The 13,690-nt window shown below is 53.7% G+C and overlaps 1 protein-coding gene across 4 annotated transcripts in view; it reads left to right on the top strand.

Annotated features, from left to right (window-relative positions):
- The window catches only part of LOC129137434 (eukaryotic translation initiation factor 3 subunit C), a 51,050-nt gene that overhangs the window by 26,147 nt on the left and 11,213 nt on the right, over positions 1–13,690 (top strand). The gene's annotated exons all lie outside the window — the stretch shown is intronic.

Raw genomic sequence — 13,690 nt, 5'->3', positions numbered from 1 at the left:
CTCTTTTCCCCACATTTCCCCCTTTTCTATTTGACAAAAGCGCCATCGTCATCATGGCCCATTCTCAATGAGCTGTTGGGTACACCTCCCAGATGGGGTGGCGGCCGGGCAGAGGGGCTCCTCACCTCCCAGATGGGGCGGCCGGGCAGAGGTGCCCACCTCCCGGACAGGGTGGCGGCTGGGTGGGGGGCTGCCCCCCACCTCCCTCCCAGACGGGGCGGCTGGCCGGGCGGGGGCTGCCCCCCACCTCCCTCCCGGACGGGGCGGCTGGCCGGGCGGAGGCTGCCCCCACCTCTCTCCCGGACAGGGCGGCTGGCCGGGCGGGGGGGCTGACCCCCCCACCTCCCTCTCGGACGGGGCGGCTGGCCTGGAGGGGGCTGACCCCCACCTCCCTCCCGGACGGGGTGGCTGCTGGGCGGAGGGGCTCCTCACTTCTCAGACGGGGCGGTCGCCAGGCAGAGGGTCTCGTCACTTCTCAGACGGGGCGGCCGGGCAGAGACGCTCCTCACCTCCCAGACGGGGTCGCGGCCGGGCAGAGGCACTCCCCACATCTCAGACGATGGGCGGCCTGGCAGAGATGCTCCTCACCTCCCAGATGGGATGGCGGCCGGGCAGAGACGCTCCTCACTTTCCAGACTGGGCAGCCAGGCAGAGGGGCTCCTCACATCCCAGATTATGGGCGGCCAGGCAGAGACGCTCCTCACTTCCCAGACGGGGTGGCGGCCGGGCAGAGGCTGCAATCTCGGCACTTTGGGAGGCCAAGGCAGGCGGTTGGGAGGTGGAGGTTGTAGCGAGCCGAGATCACGGCACTGCACTCCAGCCTGGGCACCATTGAGCACTGAGTGAACGAGACTCCGTCTGCAATCCCAGCACCTCGGGAGGCCGAGGCTGGCGGATCACTAGCGGTTAGGAGCTGGAGACCGGCCCGGCCAACACAGCGAAACCCCGTCTCCACCAAAAAAATACGAAAACTAGTCAGGCGTGGCGGCGCGCGCCTGCAATCGCAGGCACTCAGCAGCCTGAGGCAGGAGAATGAGGCAGGGAGGTTGCAGTGAGCCGAGATGGCAGCAGTACAGTCCAGCTTCGGCTCGGCATCAGAGGGAGACTGTGGAAAGAGAGGGAGAGGGAGACTGTGGGGAGGGGGAGGGAGAGGGAGAGGGAGAGCCTGTTTCTAATAAATATACAAAATCAGCAAGGCATGGTGGCACATGCCTGTAATCCCAGCTACTTGGGAGGGTGAAGCAGGAGAATCGCTTGAACCCAGGAGGCAGAGGTTGCAGTGAGCTGAGATCGTGCTATTGCACTCCAGCCTGGGCAACAAGAGTGAAACTCCATCTCAAAACAAAAAAACAAACAAAAAAAACACACGAAAATAAAACGGCATTTAGAGTTGAAAGCTTCGCCTTCCTCTCTGGATGGTGAGTCCTCACTCTCCCAGCAGTCCACGCCTCTGCCTCAAACCTCCATGGCTCCCAAGAGTCTGGATAAAGCTAAGGAGTCTCAACGCACCCCAAGTCCTGGGGGTAGTCAGCCCCTCTCACCCCTCCCTCATCCTCTCACACAAGAGTTGTTTACTGTCCCTCCAGTTATGCCTGGTCACGCAGACACTCTGCTGCTCAAATGCCCTCACCCCATCCTCAGCCTGCTCCCAGGCCACCTCCCTCCAGAATCCACCCTGCCTGCCAGGTGGCCATAGGGACCCTCGCCATACTGTCTGCTTGTGGCAGTGCCCTCCGGCCTAGGGGGTCTTCCAGAGCAGATCTCTGGCCTAGCGCAGTGGCTCATGCCTGTAATCTCAGCACTTTCAGAGGCCAAGGCAGGTGGATCACCTGAGGTCAGGAGTTCGAGACCAGCCTTGCTAACATGGTGAAACCCCGTCTCTACTAAAAATACAAAAATTAGCCAGGTGTGGTGGTGCACGCCTGTAGTCCCAGCTACTCAGGAGGCTGAGGCAGGAGAATCTCTTGGACCTGGGAGGTGGAGGTTGCAGTGAGCTGAAATGGTGCCACTGCACTCCAGCCTGGGCAACAGTGAGACTCTGTCTTAAAAAAAAAAAAAAAAATCTCTGATATAAGCTCCCCTGGCACACAGTGAGCTTCCAGAAATGGTCCCTCGACCTCTAAATCCACCAAGACCCAGGGAACACGCCCACTCTGAGCACCCTGACAATGTCCCAGTCCCAATACAGTACCCTGAAGCTGTCCCCAAAGTTTCCCCTGCCACACTCCCTGACCACTCTCTGGTATCTCAGAGCCCTAGCAACAGCCCTATAGAGGGAGGGTTCTAGGCATGGGGCAGGCATGAGCACTGTGCTTATAACCAAGCAAAACACTCCCTCTGTGCCAACATAGGTGGGGCAGGTCACGCTGGGGTCTGTTTGCCCTGTCTGCCCACTGCAGCTTCCTCGGGGAGGGCCAGAGTTGTCTGTGCATCCTGTGAGCCCCAGGGTCTATGTGCACATATGTGTGTCTGTGCTGCTCTGTGTGTGTGTGTGTGTGTGTGTGTGTGTGTGTGTGTGTGTGTACACGGCGCATCTGAATTGTCCTGAGTGCTGTCTCGGGTATCCTTGAGCTGTGTGTGCATGTGTCCCCCTAGCGGTATATCAGTATTTTTGCCTGTGGGAGCTGCACACCGTGAGCTGCACACCTGAGGGCCAGGTGAGTCTGGGGCTGGTCCTGTGCCTGCGTATCTGTGTGCTGGCAGTGTCTGCATAGTATTCTGTGGCTACATGTATCTGTGCACCCCAGAAATGGGCAGTCACCCAGGAGACCTCTCTACAGTGACCCCAAATGATGGATAGTGAGATAGGGACAGTATGATCTATATATTTTTTTTTGGTCACAGGGGTTTGTTGTACAGGGGCACAATATATTCTTCTCCCACCCCCAAGCCGGGCCCTTTCTGCCCCTGCTCCTCCCACCCTCTGGTGTCTCACATCTCAGGGACAGGTGGAATGAAGGATAAGTTCACGGACCCCAGATCAGGACAAGCGGGAAGCTTCCAGGCTGCTGGAGAGGGTCACAGCCGGTTAGGGGAGGGAGCCAGGAGAGGACTCTGTGGCCCCGGGGAAGGGCTGGGCTAGTTCTGGGTCCCTGAGAGGAGTAAGTGGGGGGCCCTGCAGAGGGCTGGGACCCAGAGTGTGGGTGAGCATTAGAAGAGCGAGCTGGGGGCTCTAGGGCAACTAGGAACTTGAAGAGGGATGGGAGGCAGGGCTGCTGGGTCCCTAGGAAGGGCTGGAGGAATCCTGGAACGCCTGAGTTCCGGGAAAGCCCCTTTCTCACTTACCCTCGCCGGACCCGGGGCCAGGTCCAAGCAGCAGCAGCAGCAGCAGCTACGGGAGCCGCAGGAGCAGCATGATTGGCAGGCGCACAGGTAGCGGCCCCATCGGAGGGTGGCAGAGGTGGGACGGTGCTGCCGGGCCGCCGGAGGCAGCAAGCCCAGCGGACACACACCCTGGCTGCCACGCCTCGGCCTGGCCCTCGACCTCACCTTCCCTCGGGGCCCAGGCGGAACCAGCTAGGGGTGGGCACCTGGGGCGGCGCAAAGGCATCCTGATCTCTGCATCTTGGTCACTGAAGGGGCTCGAGAGGCCGCGGGGTGCTGGGGACAGGACTGGGAGTCAGGCCCAGGAAAGTCTCCTCGGAATAAGGGAGGAAAAGGCGCTCTTTTGATGTTATTATTCCCCCAGCCCCTCCCCCGCTCACCTGGGCGCCCAAAGGGGACAGAAGACTTGGAGGAGGGGTAGTCCTGAATTTACTTTAACATTTTATTTCATTTGGCCGGGCGCGAGGTGGCTCACGCCTGTAATCCCAGCACTTTGGAAGGCCGAGGCTGGTGGATCACCTGAGGTCAGGAGTTCAAAACCAGCCTGGCCAACATGGCGAAGCCGTCTCTACTAAAAACACAAAAATTAGCAGGGCGTGGTGGTGCGGACCTACAATCCCAGCTACTTGGGAGGCTGAGGCACAGGAATCACTTGAACACGGAAGGTGGAGGTTGCAGTGAACCAAGATCACTCCACTGCACTCCAGCCTGGGTGAGAGCCAGACTCCGTCTCTTTCTCTCCCTCCCTCTCTCTCTCTCTCTCTGTCAGTCTAGACAGAGTTGATTGTCCCCAGTCAGTCTCTCTCAGTCGAGAGAGGGGTTGGGGGGGACAGAGGATGGGCACAGGGCTCACGCCTGTAATCCCAGCACTTTGGGACACTGAGGCGGGTGGATCACCTGAGGTCAGGAGTTTGAGACCAGCCTGGCCAACATGATGAAACCCTGTCTCTACTAAAAATACAAAAAATTCCCTGGGTATGGTGTTGGGCGCCTATAAACCCAACTACTCAGGAGGCTGAGGCAGGAGAATCACTTGAACCTAGGAGGCAGAAATTGCAGTGAGCCAAGATCGCACCACTGCACTCCAGCCTGGGCAACAAGAGTAAAACCCTGTCACACACACACAGACACACACACAGACACACACACACACACACACACACACACACAAAATTAACCAGGCATGGTGGCATGTGCCTGTAGTCTCAGCGGCTCAGGAGGCTGAGGTACAAGAATTGCTTGAATTTGGGAGGTGAAGGTTGCAGTGATCCAAGATTGCGCTATTCCACTCCAGCTGGAGCGAGAAGACCGAGACTCCATATCAAAAAAAAAAAAAAAAAAAAAAAAGTCTCTGTCTCAAAAAAAAAAAACAATAAAAACCAGAAGTCTTGATCTGTGATCTTGGGAAAAGCTGTTCACATCAAGGATGCCATCTTCTTCCAGCGAAAAACTTCCCTCTTGTGAGATTATGAACCCAAAGTTCAAGGTCCTGAAGTTTTGCTGTAGTGTGGATGGCAAGGACATTCTTTCTCTGATGTTCTCAGAAGATCCAATCTTCAGGTTCTAGATTGTGAAGGAATTGATTGTCCCCAGTCAGTGAGCCATAAAAAGCTTTCAGTATCTGGTGAAAATACACCGTACCATAGATCTACTGTTATAATGTCAGCCCTCTTGCATGGGAAGGCAACCAGAAAACATGCATTGAAAATGACAATTGACAATTGAAATGTTCAAATTGCCCATGAGGTAGCCAAATGCACCTGAAGCTTTGATTGTCTTCCCAGGAACATGGATTTGACAAACGAAACATTGGTTATGAACTATTTTAGCAATTTATAAGTCAGCATAGAAATACATATTTAATTTGGATCATTTTATCTTTTCCATGATGAGTCATGGAATGCAGAGCCTTTTATTTTTTGTTTTTAGACAGAGTTTCATTCTTGTTGCCCAGGTTGGAGTGCAATGGTGCTATCTCGGCTTACCGCAACCTCTGCCTCCTGGGTTCAAGCGACTCTCCTGCCTCAGCCTCCCGAGTAGCTGGGATTACAGGCATGAGCCACCACGCCTGGCTAATTTTTTGTATTTTTAGTACAGATGGGGTTTCACCATGGTCTCGATCTCCTGACCTCGTGATCCACCCACCTTGGCCTCCCAAACTGCTGGGGTTACAGGCTTGAGCCACTGTGCCCGGCTTAATTTTTGTACTTTTAGTAGAGACACGGTTTCACCATGTTGGCCAGGATGGTCTCCATCTCTTGACCTCATGATCTGCCTGCATTGGCCTCCCAAAGTGTTGGGATTACAAGCATGAGCCACCACACCCGGCCCCCCTTTTTTTTGAGATGCAGTTTCGCTCTTGTTGCCCAGGCTGGAGTGCAATGGCGTGATCTCAGCTCACTGCAACGTCCGCCTCCTGGCTTCAAGCAATTCTCCTGCCTCAGCCTCCCAAGTAGCTAGGATTACAGGCATGCCCCACCACACCTGGCTAATTTTGTTTGGTTTTTTTTTTTTTTTAACTAGAGATGGGGTTCCACCATGTTGGTCAGGCTGGTCTTGAACTCTTGACCTCAAGTGATCCACTCACCTCGGCCTCCCAAAGTGTTAGGATTACAGGCCTGAGCCACTGCACCCGGCCATCATTTTCTTATAGTAAAGAAAGTGAAACCATGGGTTGTTGAAAGAAGGAAGAAAGGTAGAGCGTGAATCTTGGTAGGAAAAAGAAGGAAAGCAAAAGGAAACAAAAACTTCCAGCTGTGGCGCAATCTTGGCTCACTGCAAGCTCCGCCTCCTGGATTCTCACCATTCTCCTGCCTCAGCCTCCTGAGTAGCTGGGACTACAGGCGCCCGCCACAACGCCTGGCTAATTTTTGTGTTTTTAGTAGAGACGGGGTTTCACTGTGTTAGCCAGGATGATCTTGATCTCCTGACCTTGTGATCCGCCCGCCTCGGCCTCCCAAAGTGCTGGGATTACAGGCGTGAGCCACCACGCCCGGCCTGAACCCCTGTCATTTTTTAGCAGAAACTTTCAGAGTCAGTAAGTGGCCAGGCATGTCTCTTTTTTTTGTGCCACAGGACTCTGGATGTTTCCAATGCAGACTAATCCAAGGCTGCTGTGGATGTGTCCTGTGGGAGAGAAATCGACTTTGTCGATTTCTCTATGGAGAATGGGGGGTGCACCAGGCAGGATGACTCATGCCTGTAATTCCAGCACTTTGGGAGCCCAAGGCTGGTGGATCACTTCAGGCCAGGAGTTCAAGACCAGCCTGGCTAACACAGTGAAACCCCGTCTCTACTAAAAATACAAAAATTAGCCAGGTGTGGTGGGGCATGCCTGTAATGCCAGCTACTCAGGAGGCTGAGGCAGGAAAATTGCTTGAACCAGGAGGTGGAGGTTGTAGTGAGCCAAGGTCACGCCACTGCCCTCCTGCCTGGGCAACAGAGCGAGATTCTTATCTCCATAAAACGAAACAAAGCAAAACAAAGGGAGAGAGAATGGAGGTTGCCTGTGACTGCATCATAATCTTGTTTATGCTGACTGATGCATTAGAGGTACTAATGGCATGAGAGGAACAATTTCCTGAGACACAGTTTACTGACCATGAATTTCCTCAAAACCCCTGAGAGCAGGCTTCTCAGGAGGAGACTCAGTGTGGAATCCCTTGCCAAGGTAGACCCTGGTTCTGTAGCAGGACGAGCCGCAGACAAATCTCCTCAGACACCGGATTAAAGAAGGAAAAGGTTTATTTGGCCAGGAGCGTCAGCAGATTTGTGTCTTAAGACCCGAGCTCCCCGAAAAAGAAATTCTTGGCCTTTTTAAAGGCTTACAACTTTAAAGGGTCCACGTGAAAGTGTCGTGATAAATCGAGCAAGCATGGGGAAGGTGAGTGGGGGCTACATGCATCAGCTAACAGAACAGAAAGTTTTGCAATGCTTTTTCATACAATGTCTGGAATTTACAGATAACACAAGTAGTTTAGGTCAGGGGTTGATATCATCATCATTATTATTATTTTTAACTCCTGTGGCAGGTGGTGGTGCCAAGGTGTCTGGCTACTTATCTTACTTTTGTTTCTAAATTTTTGCTTTCTCTCTTTCCTCCTGTCTTGTGAACTAGGCAAGATGGTGGGAGGAGGGCAGCCGGAGTAGTAGTGGTCTCCTTCCTTAGTTCAGGTTCCAGCTACAAACACTTACCACCTGTGAGACCTTGGGCAGTTCACATCCCCTCTCTGTGGCTCAGTCTGCTCAACTGTAAAATAGGTTAAATCCTGAAAGATCAAAATCCCTCACATCTAAAATCTCAAAAATCACAGTCCCAAAGTGATCGTTCTTGTTGCCCAGGCTGAAGTGCAATGGTGCGATCTCAGCTCACTGCAACCTCCGCCTCCCAGGTTCAAGTGCTTCTCCTGCCTCAGCCTCACGAGTAGCTGGGATTACAGGTGTGCACCACCATGCCTGCCTTATTTTTTGTCTTTTTAGTAGAGACAGGCTTTCACCCTGTTGCTCAGGCTGGTCTCGAACTCCTGACCTCAGAAGATCCACCTACTACAGCTTCCCAAATTGCTGGGATTATAGGCATGAGCCATGGTGCCCGGCCCCTTATTTTATTTATTTATTTTTTTGAGTTTTGCTCTGTCACCCAGGCTGGATTGTAGTGGCACGATCTCAGCTCACTGAAACCTTCGCCTCCTGGGTTCAAGCAATTCTCTGTCTCGGCCTCCCGAGTAGCTGGAATTACAGGCGTCCGCCACTACGCTGGCTAATTTTTGCATTTTTAGTAGAGACGGGGTTTCATCATCTTGGCCAGGCTGGTCTTGAACTCCTGACCTCGTAATCCACCCGCCTAGGCCTCTCAAAGTGCTGTGATTACAGGCATGAGCCATTGTGTCTGACCCCTTACGTTTTTTAAAAACAACTTTATTGCAATAGAATTCACGTAGCATACAACGTCCCCATTTAAGGCATACAATTCAATGGCTTTTAGTATATTCACAAATCCTTTCTTTTTGTGTGTATGTACCACATTTTCTTTGTCCATTCATCTGTTGATGGATACTTAGGTTGATTTTGTATTTTGGCTGTTTTGAATAGTGCTGCAATAAACATAGGAGTGCAGATGTGTCTTTGAGATACTGAGTTTCTGTCTTGTGGACTTATACCCAGCAGTGTGATTGCCGAATTATACGGTAGTTCTATTTTTAGCTTATTGAGGACCCTCCATGCAGTTTTCCGTAGTGGATAAGCTATTTTACATTCCCACCGGCCAGGCGTGGTGGCTCACGCTGGTAATCCCAGCTCTTTGGGAGGCTGAGGCGGGAGAATAACGAGGTCAAGATATCAAAAACATCCTGGCCAAAATGGTGAAACCCCATCTCTACTAAAAGCACAAAAAACAGCTGGGCATGGTGGCAAACGCCTGTAGTCCCAGCTACTCGGGAGGCTGAGGCAGGAGAATGCTGGAACCCGGGAGGCGGAGGTTGCAGTGAGCCGAGATCCGTGCCGTTGCAGTACTCCAGCCTGGGCGACAGAGAGAGAGACTCTGTCTCAAAACAAACAAACAAAAAACATTCCCACCAAGTGTTTGAGTGCTCCTGTTTCTCTGCGTCCTTGTCAGCATTTGTTGTTTTCTGACTTTTTGATAGTCGCCATTTTAGTTGAGGTTAGATGAAATTTTACTGGGTTTTGATGTGCACTTCTGTGATGATTAGTGATGTTAAGTTTGCATATACCCGTTGGCCACTTGTATGTCTTCTGTTGGAAAATAGCCATTGAGATCTTTTGCCTTTTTTTTTTTTTTTTTTTTTTTGCCAATGCTGTCGTTTATTGTGCGGAGTGGGGGCGTGGGGGTTAGTGGGGCGTGGGGGTCGTGATGGGGGCACTGCTGCCTCGGTTCGTCAGTACATTAATCACGGCGGCGGGACTCCAGCCTTTGCAGCCTCACCCACGCGCCCTGCGCAGCCAGGACGGCCCGCCCCTCGGCGCAGGTGCTGGAGGGAGCCGGGGCACTGCTCCGGGAGGTCACCGCGGGACACGCGTGGACGGCGGCTGGGCAGGTTATTGCGTGAGCGCGGTGGGAGCAGCGGGAAGCCGGAGGGCCAAGTATTGCACTTAGAATAACAATCCTCATCAGACGGCGGGCTACCTAGAGGGCAGGGGGTGGGCAGGGCTCCACAGCCGGCTCCTCTCCGCCACTGGGTCGCCCTGTCCCTATCTTACAGCTGGGGAAACTGAGGCACCGAGGTGAAGGGAGCCCCCTCGCACGCGAGGCCGCCGCCGGGGGCAGGGGCGATGGGGGTGGGCGCAGGGCGATGAGGGGGGACGGCCGGGGACTCGGAGGGGACTGCTCCCCGGCCAGTGTAGTCAGTCCGACTACGGCTACCTACGTCTCGTCTATAGCTTCTTGAGGGGCTGGCGGCCGGGGCAGCGCAATGACAGCGCTTTGGTCTGGATGACACCCCGCCCCGGGCCAGCCTGGGCCCCGCAGGGCGGTTGGTGAGGGTCACAAGTTGGACGAGAAGCGCGAGCGCGGAGAGTCCTGTGGGTCCAAGCCGCGGGCGGCACCGGGCGAGGCCGAGTCCATGCGGTCCGGGCTGGGCGCCGCGCTCGGGGCAGCGGGCCTGGGCCCCAGGCGAGGCATGGACCTGCTGGCCCGGCCCGCCGTGGCTGTTGTCCATTTTTTAATGGGATTATTTGGGATTTTTGTTTTTGAGTTCTTATATGTTCTGGGTATTAATCCTTTGATGGATGAATAGTTTGCAAAAATTTTCTCCCATTCTGTGGGTTGTCTCTTCACTTTGTTTTTTTATTTATTTTAGACGGAGTCTCACTCTGTGGCCCAGGTTGGAGTGCAGTGGCACAATCTCGGCTCACTGCAACCTTCGCTTCCCGGGTTCAAGCAGTTCTCCTGCCTCAGCCTCCCTAGTAGCTGGGGATTACAGGCACCCACCACCATCCCCAGCTAATTATTTGTATTTTAGTAGAGACAGGGTTTCACTATGTTGGCCAGGCTGGTCTAGAACTCCTGACTTCAAGTGATCTGCCCGCCTTGGCCTCCCAAAGTGCTGGGATTACAGGCATGAGCTACCGTGCCTGGTCTACTTTATTTTTAATTTTCATTAAACAAATTTTTTTTATGTGCAGAAGCTTTTTAGCTGGATGTAATTCTATTTATCAATTTTTGCTTTGGTTGTCTGTGTTTTTGAAGTCTTACTCAAGAAATCTTTGCCTAGACAAGTGTTATAAAGCATTTCCCCAATGTTTTCTACTAATATTTTCGTAGTTTCTTTTCTTTTCTTTTCTTTTCTTTTTTTTTTTTTTTGAGATGGAGTCTCACTCTGTCACCCAGGCTGGAGTGCAGTGGTGCAATCTCAGCTCACTGCAACCTCCACCCCTTGGGTTCAAGCAATTCTTCCGCCTCCCTCCCTAGTAGCTGGGATTACAGGTGTGCGCTACCACGCCTGGCTAATTTTTGTATTTTTAGTAGAGACGGGGTTTCGCCATGTTGGCCAGGCTGGTCTCGAACGCCTGAGCTCGGGCAATCCTCCCGCCTGGGCCTGGGCTGGGATTATAGGTGTGAGCCACAGTGCCCAGCCTGTAGTTTCTTACATATAAGTTTTTAATTAATTTTGATTTGATTTTTATATGTGGTGAAGCACAGGTGTCTAGTTTTATTCTTCACACATAGATATATCTCATTTTCTCAGCACCACTTATTGAAGACACCATCTGTTTCCCCATGGTATGTTTTTGGTGCCTCGGTGCAAAATGAGCTGGCTGTAAATGCATGGATTTATTTCTGGGTTCTCTGTTGTGTTCCACTGGGCCATGAAATCCTTCCTTTCCAATATTATAAAGTCACCATTTTCCCGTTTCCCTCCTGTCACCCTTGCTGTGTTTGGGCCAAGCAGGGCAGGCAGGACCCAGAACTTGATGTGGCCAGGTGAGGCCAGAGCCTCTCTAGGCTGCTCAAGAAATCTGCGCTGAGGTCCTTGGTCTGCAGGGAGAACCAAATCCCCATCGATGACCCCACAAAACACTGTTAGGTAAACCACAGTGTGAAACAGCTTGAGAAATAGAATCTGTGTCATATCCAACATTTACACTCATGATTGCGAGACTGGGATACCTAAGCAGGAGGAACCAGAAGAGCACCCTCTTCCCCTGCATGTCCAGGTCCCCTTTAGGTCACCTAGGGCATGTGGCTGGAAGCAGGGGCTTCTGGGATAGGGGCAGGCTATGGTCGGGGGCAGTGGGGGTGGTGGGCCCTGGGCAGTAGGGGTGGTGGTGTTAGTGAAAGGTCTGAGGCAGGGCAGACATCAGGAGGAATGGCATTCCAGCAGGATTCAGAGACAGGCCAGTAGGTCGGCAGACACAGGAGCAGGTGGCCTGGGACTCAGAGGAGCAGCTGGAGTTGGAGGAGAAGGGCCCTGCTTTCCTCCAGTCTTCTTCTGTTTGGGTGCTGCATTAGCACCCCACTGCACCCCCAACCCCTGTCCCTCCCCTTCCCTCACTCCCTGAGTCTTAGAACCCATTCCATCATCCCCAGCATGCACCTTCTTTTTTTTTTGAAACAGAATCTCATTCTTGTTGCCCAGGCTGCAATGGAGTGGCACGATCTCAGCTCACTGCAACTCCCACCTCCCAGGTTCAAGCAATTCTCCCTGCCTCAGCCTCCCAAGTAGCTGGGATTACGGGTGCACACCACCACTCCTGGCTAATTTTTGTATTTTTAGTAGAGATGGGGTTTCGCCATGTTGGCCAGGCTGGTCTCGAACTCCTGACCTCAGGTGATCTGCCCGCCTCGGCCTCCCAAGGTGCTGGGATTACAGGCGTGAGCCACAGTACCCAGCCACAGCATGCACCTTCTTAAGGACAGTTCCTTTCTGGATCCTTCCTAAGGTTCTGATTTCTAATCCTTCCTAACCCAGCTCACTGCCCCCCACCACCACCCTCCATCCCCCCATTCTGCCTCAGTTTCTCCTTTCCTGATTCCCACAATTTCCAGCAATCAGTCTTGGCCTCAGATTCCTGTCCTTCAGGTTCCAGTGTTCCTTGGGTCCTCTCTCTCCCGTGATCCTCTCTGATTAGGGGTGGGAGGGTGTGAGTTGGAATTAAACGCAGCCTTTATTGGAGTCCTAGGGCTGGATTCTGCATTGTGCTCCGTTGTGTCATTGCACCTTCTCATTTCCGCTCTTTCTGCCTTGCTTCATCCTCTTCATACTCTAAGCTCAGCCAGCGCATGTTGACCCCACCGGTGGAGCGCCGCTCCTTCCCACCTGCTGCTTCTCCATCTCCATCTCCACCTCTCTATCTTCTGCTCCTGGCCATTCCTGGCACGGGGACCCGAACTCTGAGCTCTTGCCTTTTTCTGGGGCACCGTCTTCTCCTTCTCGTCACCCCGGGCAGTGCCCCTGGGCTCCTCGGCTGCTGCGGGCCTGGGCCGCCCGGGTCAGCGCGACCCTGCTGACAGCGCAGTTCACGCCCCGGGGCGGCCGCGGCAGGTGCAGTGCGAGGGGCGCCACCTGTAGGCTGGTGTGGGCACTGCCTAGAGGTTGCTGTGGCGCCGTCTGGAGGTTGCCGTGGCGCTCGTTGGCGCCCAGCGCCCCGCCCGGGGCTTCATGGCTGTGTCGCTGCTGCCCCCTCCCAGGGCCGCAGGGCCCAGGTTCCACTTGGCGGCGTCTTCTCGCGAGTCGCTTTCGCTGCTCCGAGAAGTCGGCGGTGCAGCAACTGACGCCGCTGCTGCTCTGGTCGCTGCAGGTCGCCATATTCCTCGCGGGGGCCGGCCGGGCTCTCGGCTCAGGCCGCCCACCCTGCTCCGGCCGCCGCCGCCTCTCCTTTCCCGCAGCCAGAGGAGGGGAGGGAGCGACCTCCAGGCACTGGGCGCCCGCCGCTTCCCCAGCAGCCGGCGGGGCGGGGAAGAAAGACGCCAGGAAGCGGAAGCTCCCGCTGTCCCGAGGGTCGCCCGGGGCTGTGCCCCATGGTTCCTGCCCGCGAGCAGCTGCTGGGACCCCCCTTGCCAAGTTGCTCCCCGAAAAGCTCTAAGGTTCTCAGGCCTGCGGGGAGTGACAGTTTCCCCCTGACTGTAACGTAAGGCTACAGACTCGAAGCCAGAAATTTTCTGCATATTCTTAAATAGGATGTTTCAGTCAAAGCCTTGATAATATAACCAATCTTTCTGATTGTAACCTGCTTATAAAGAGAACATATGTACATGAAAATAAGAATATTTATGAATAGTTTCCAAACTTTAGAAGGATCAAATAGGGAGGAAAAACAAACGCTTCCACCCACCTTTGTTCACAAAAGTGTGCTTTACCAAATCGGTATAAATTCTAGATGACTTCTGAGAAAAACCTTTCTTCAATCT

The sequence above is a fragment of the Pan troglodytes genome, chromosome 18, assembly GCF_028858775.2.
Source record: "Pan troglodytes isolate AG18354 chromosome 18, NHGRI_mPanTro3-v2.0_pri, whole genome shotgun sequence".
Lineage (NCBI taxonomy): Eukaryota > Metazoa > Chordata > Mammalia > Primates > Hominidae > Pan > Pan troglodytes.
Note: the sequence above shows the minus strand (reverse complement) of the source record. Positions and strands in the feature narration are given on the sequence as shown.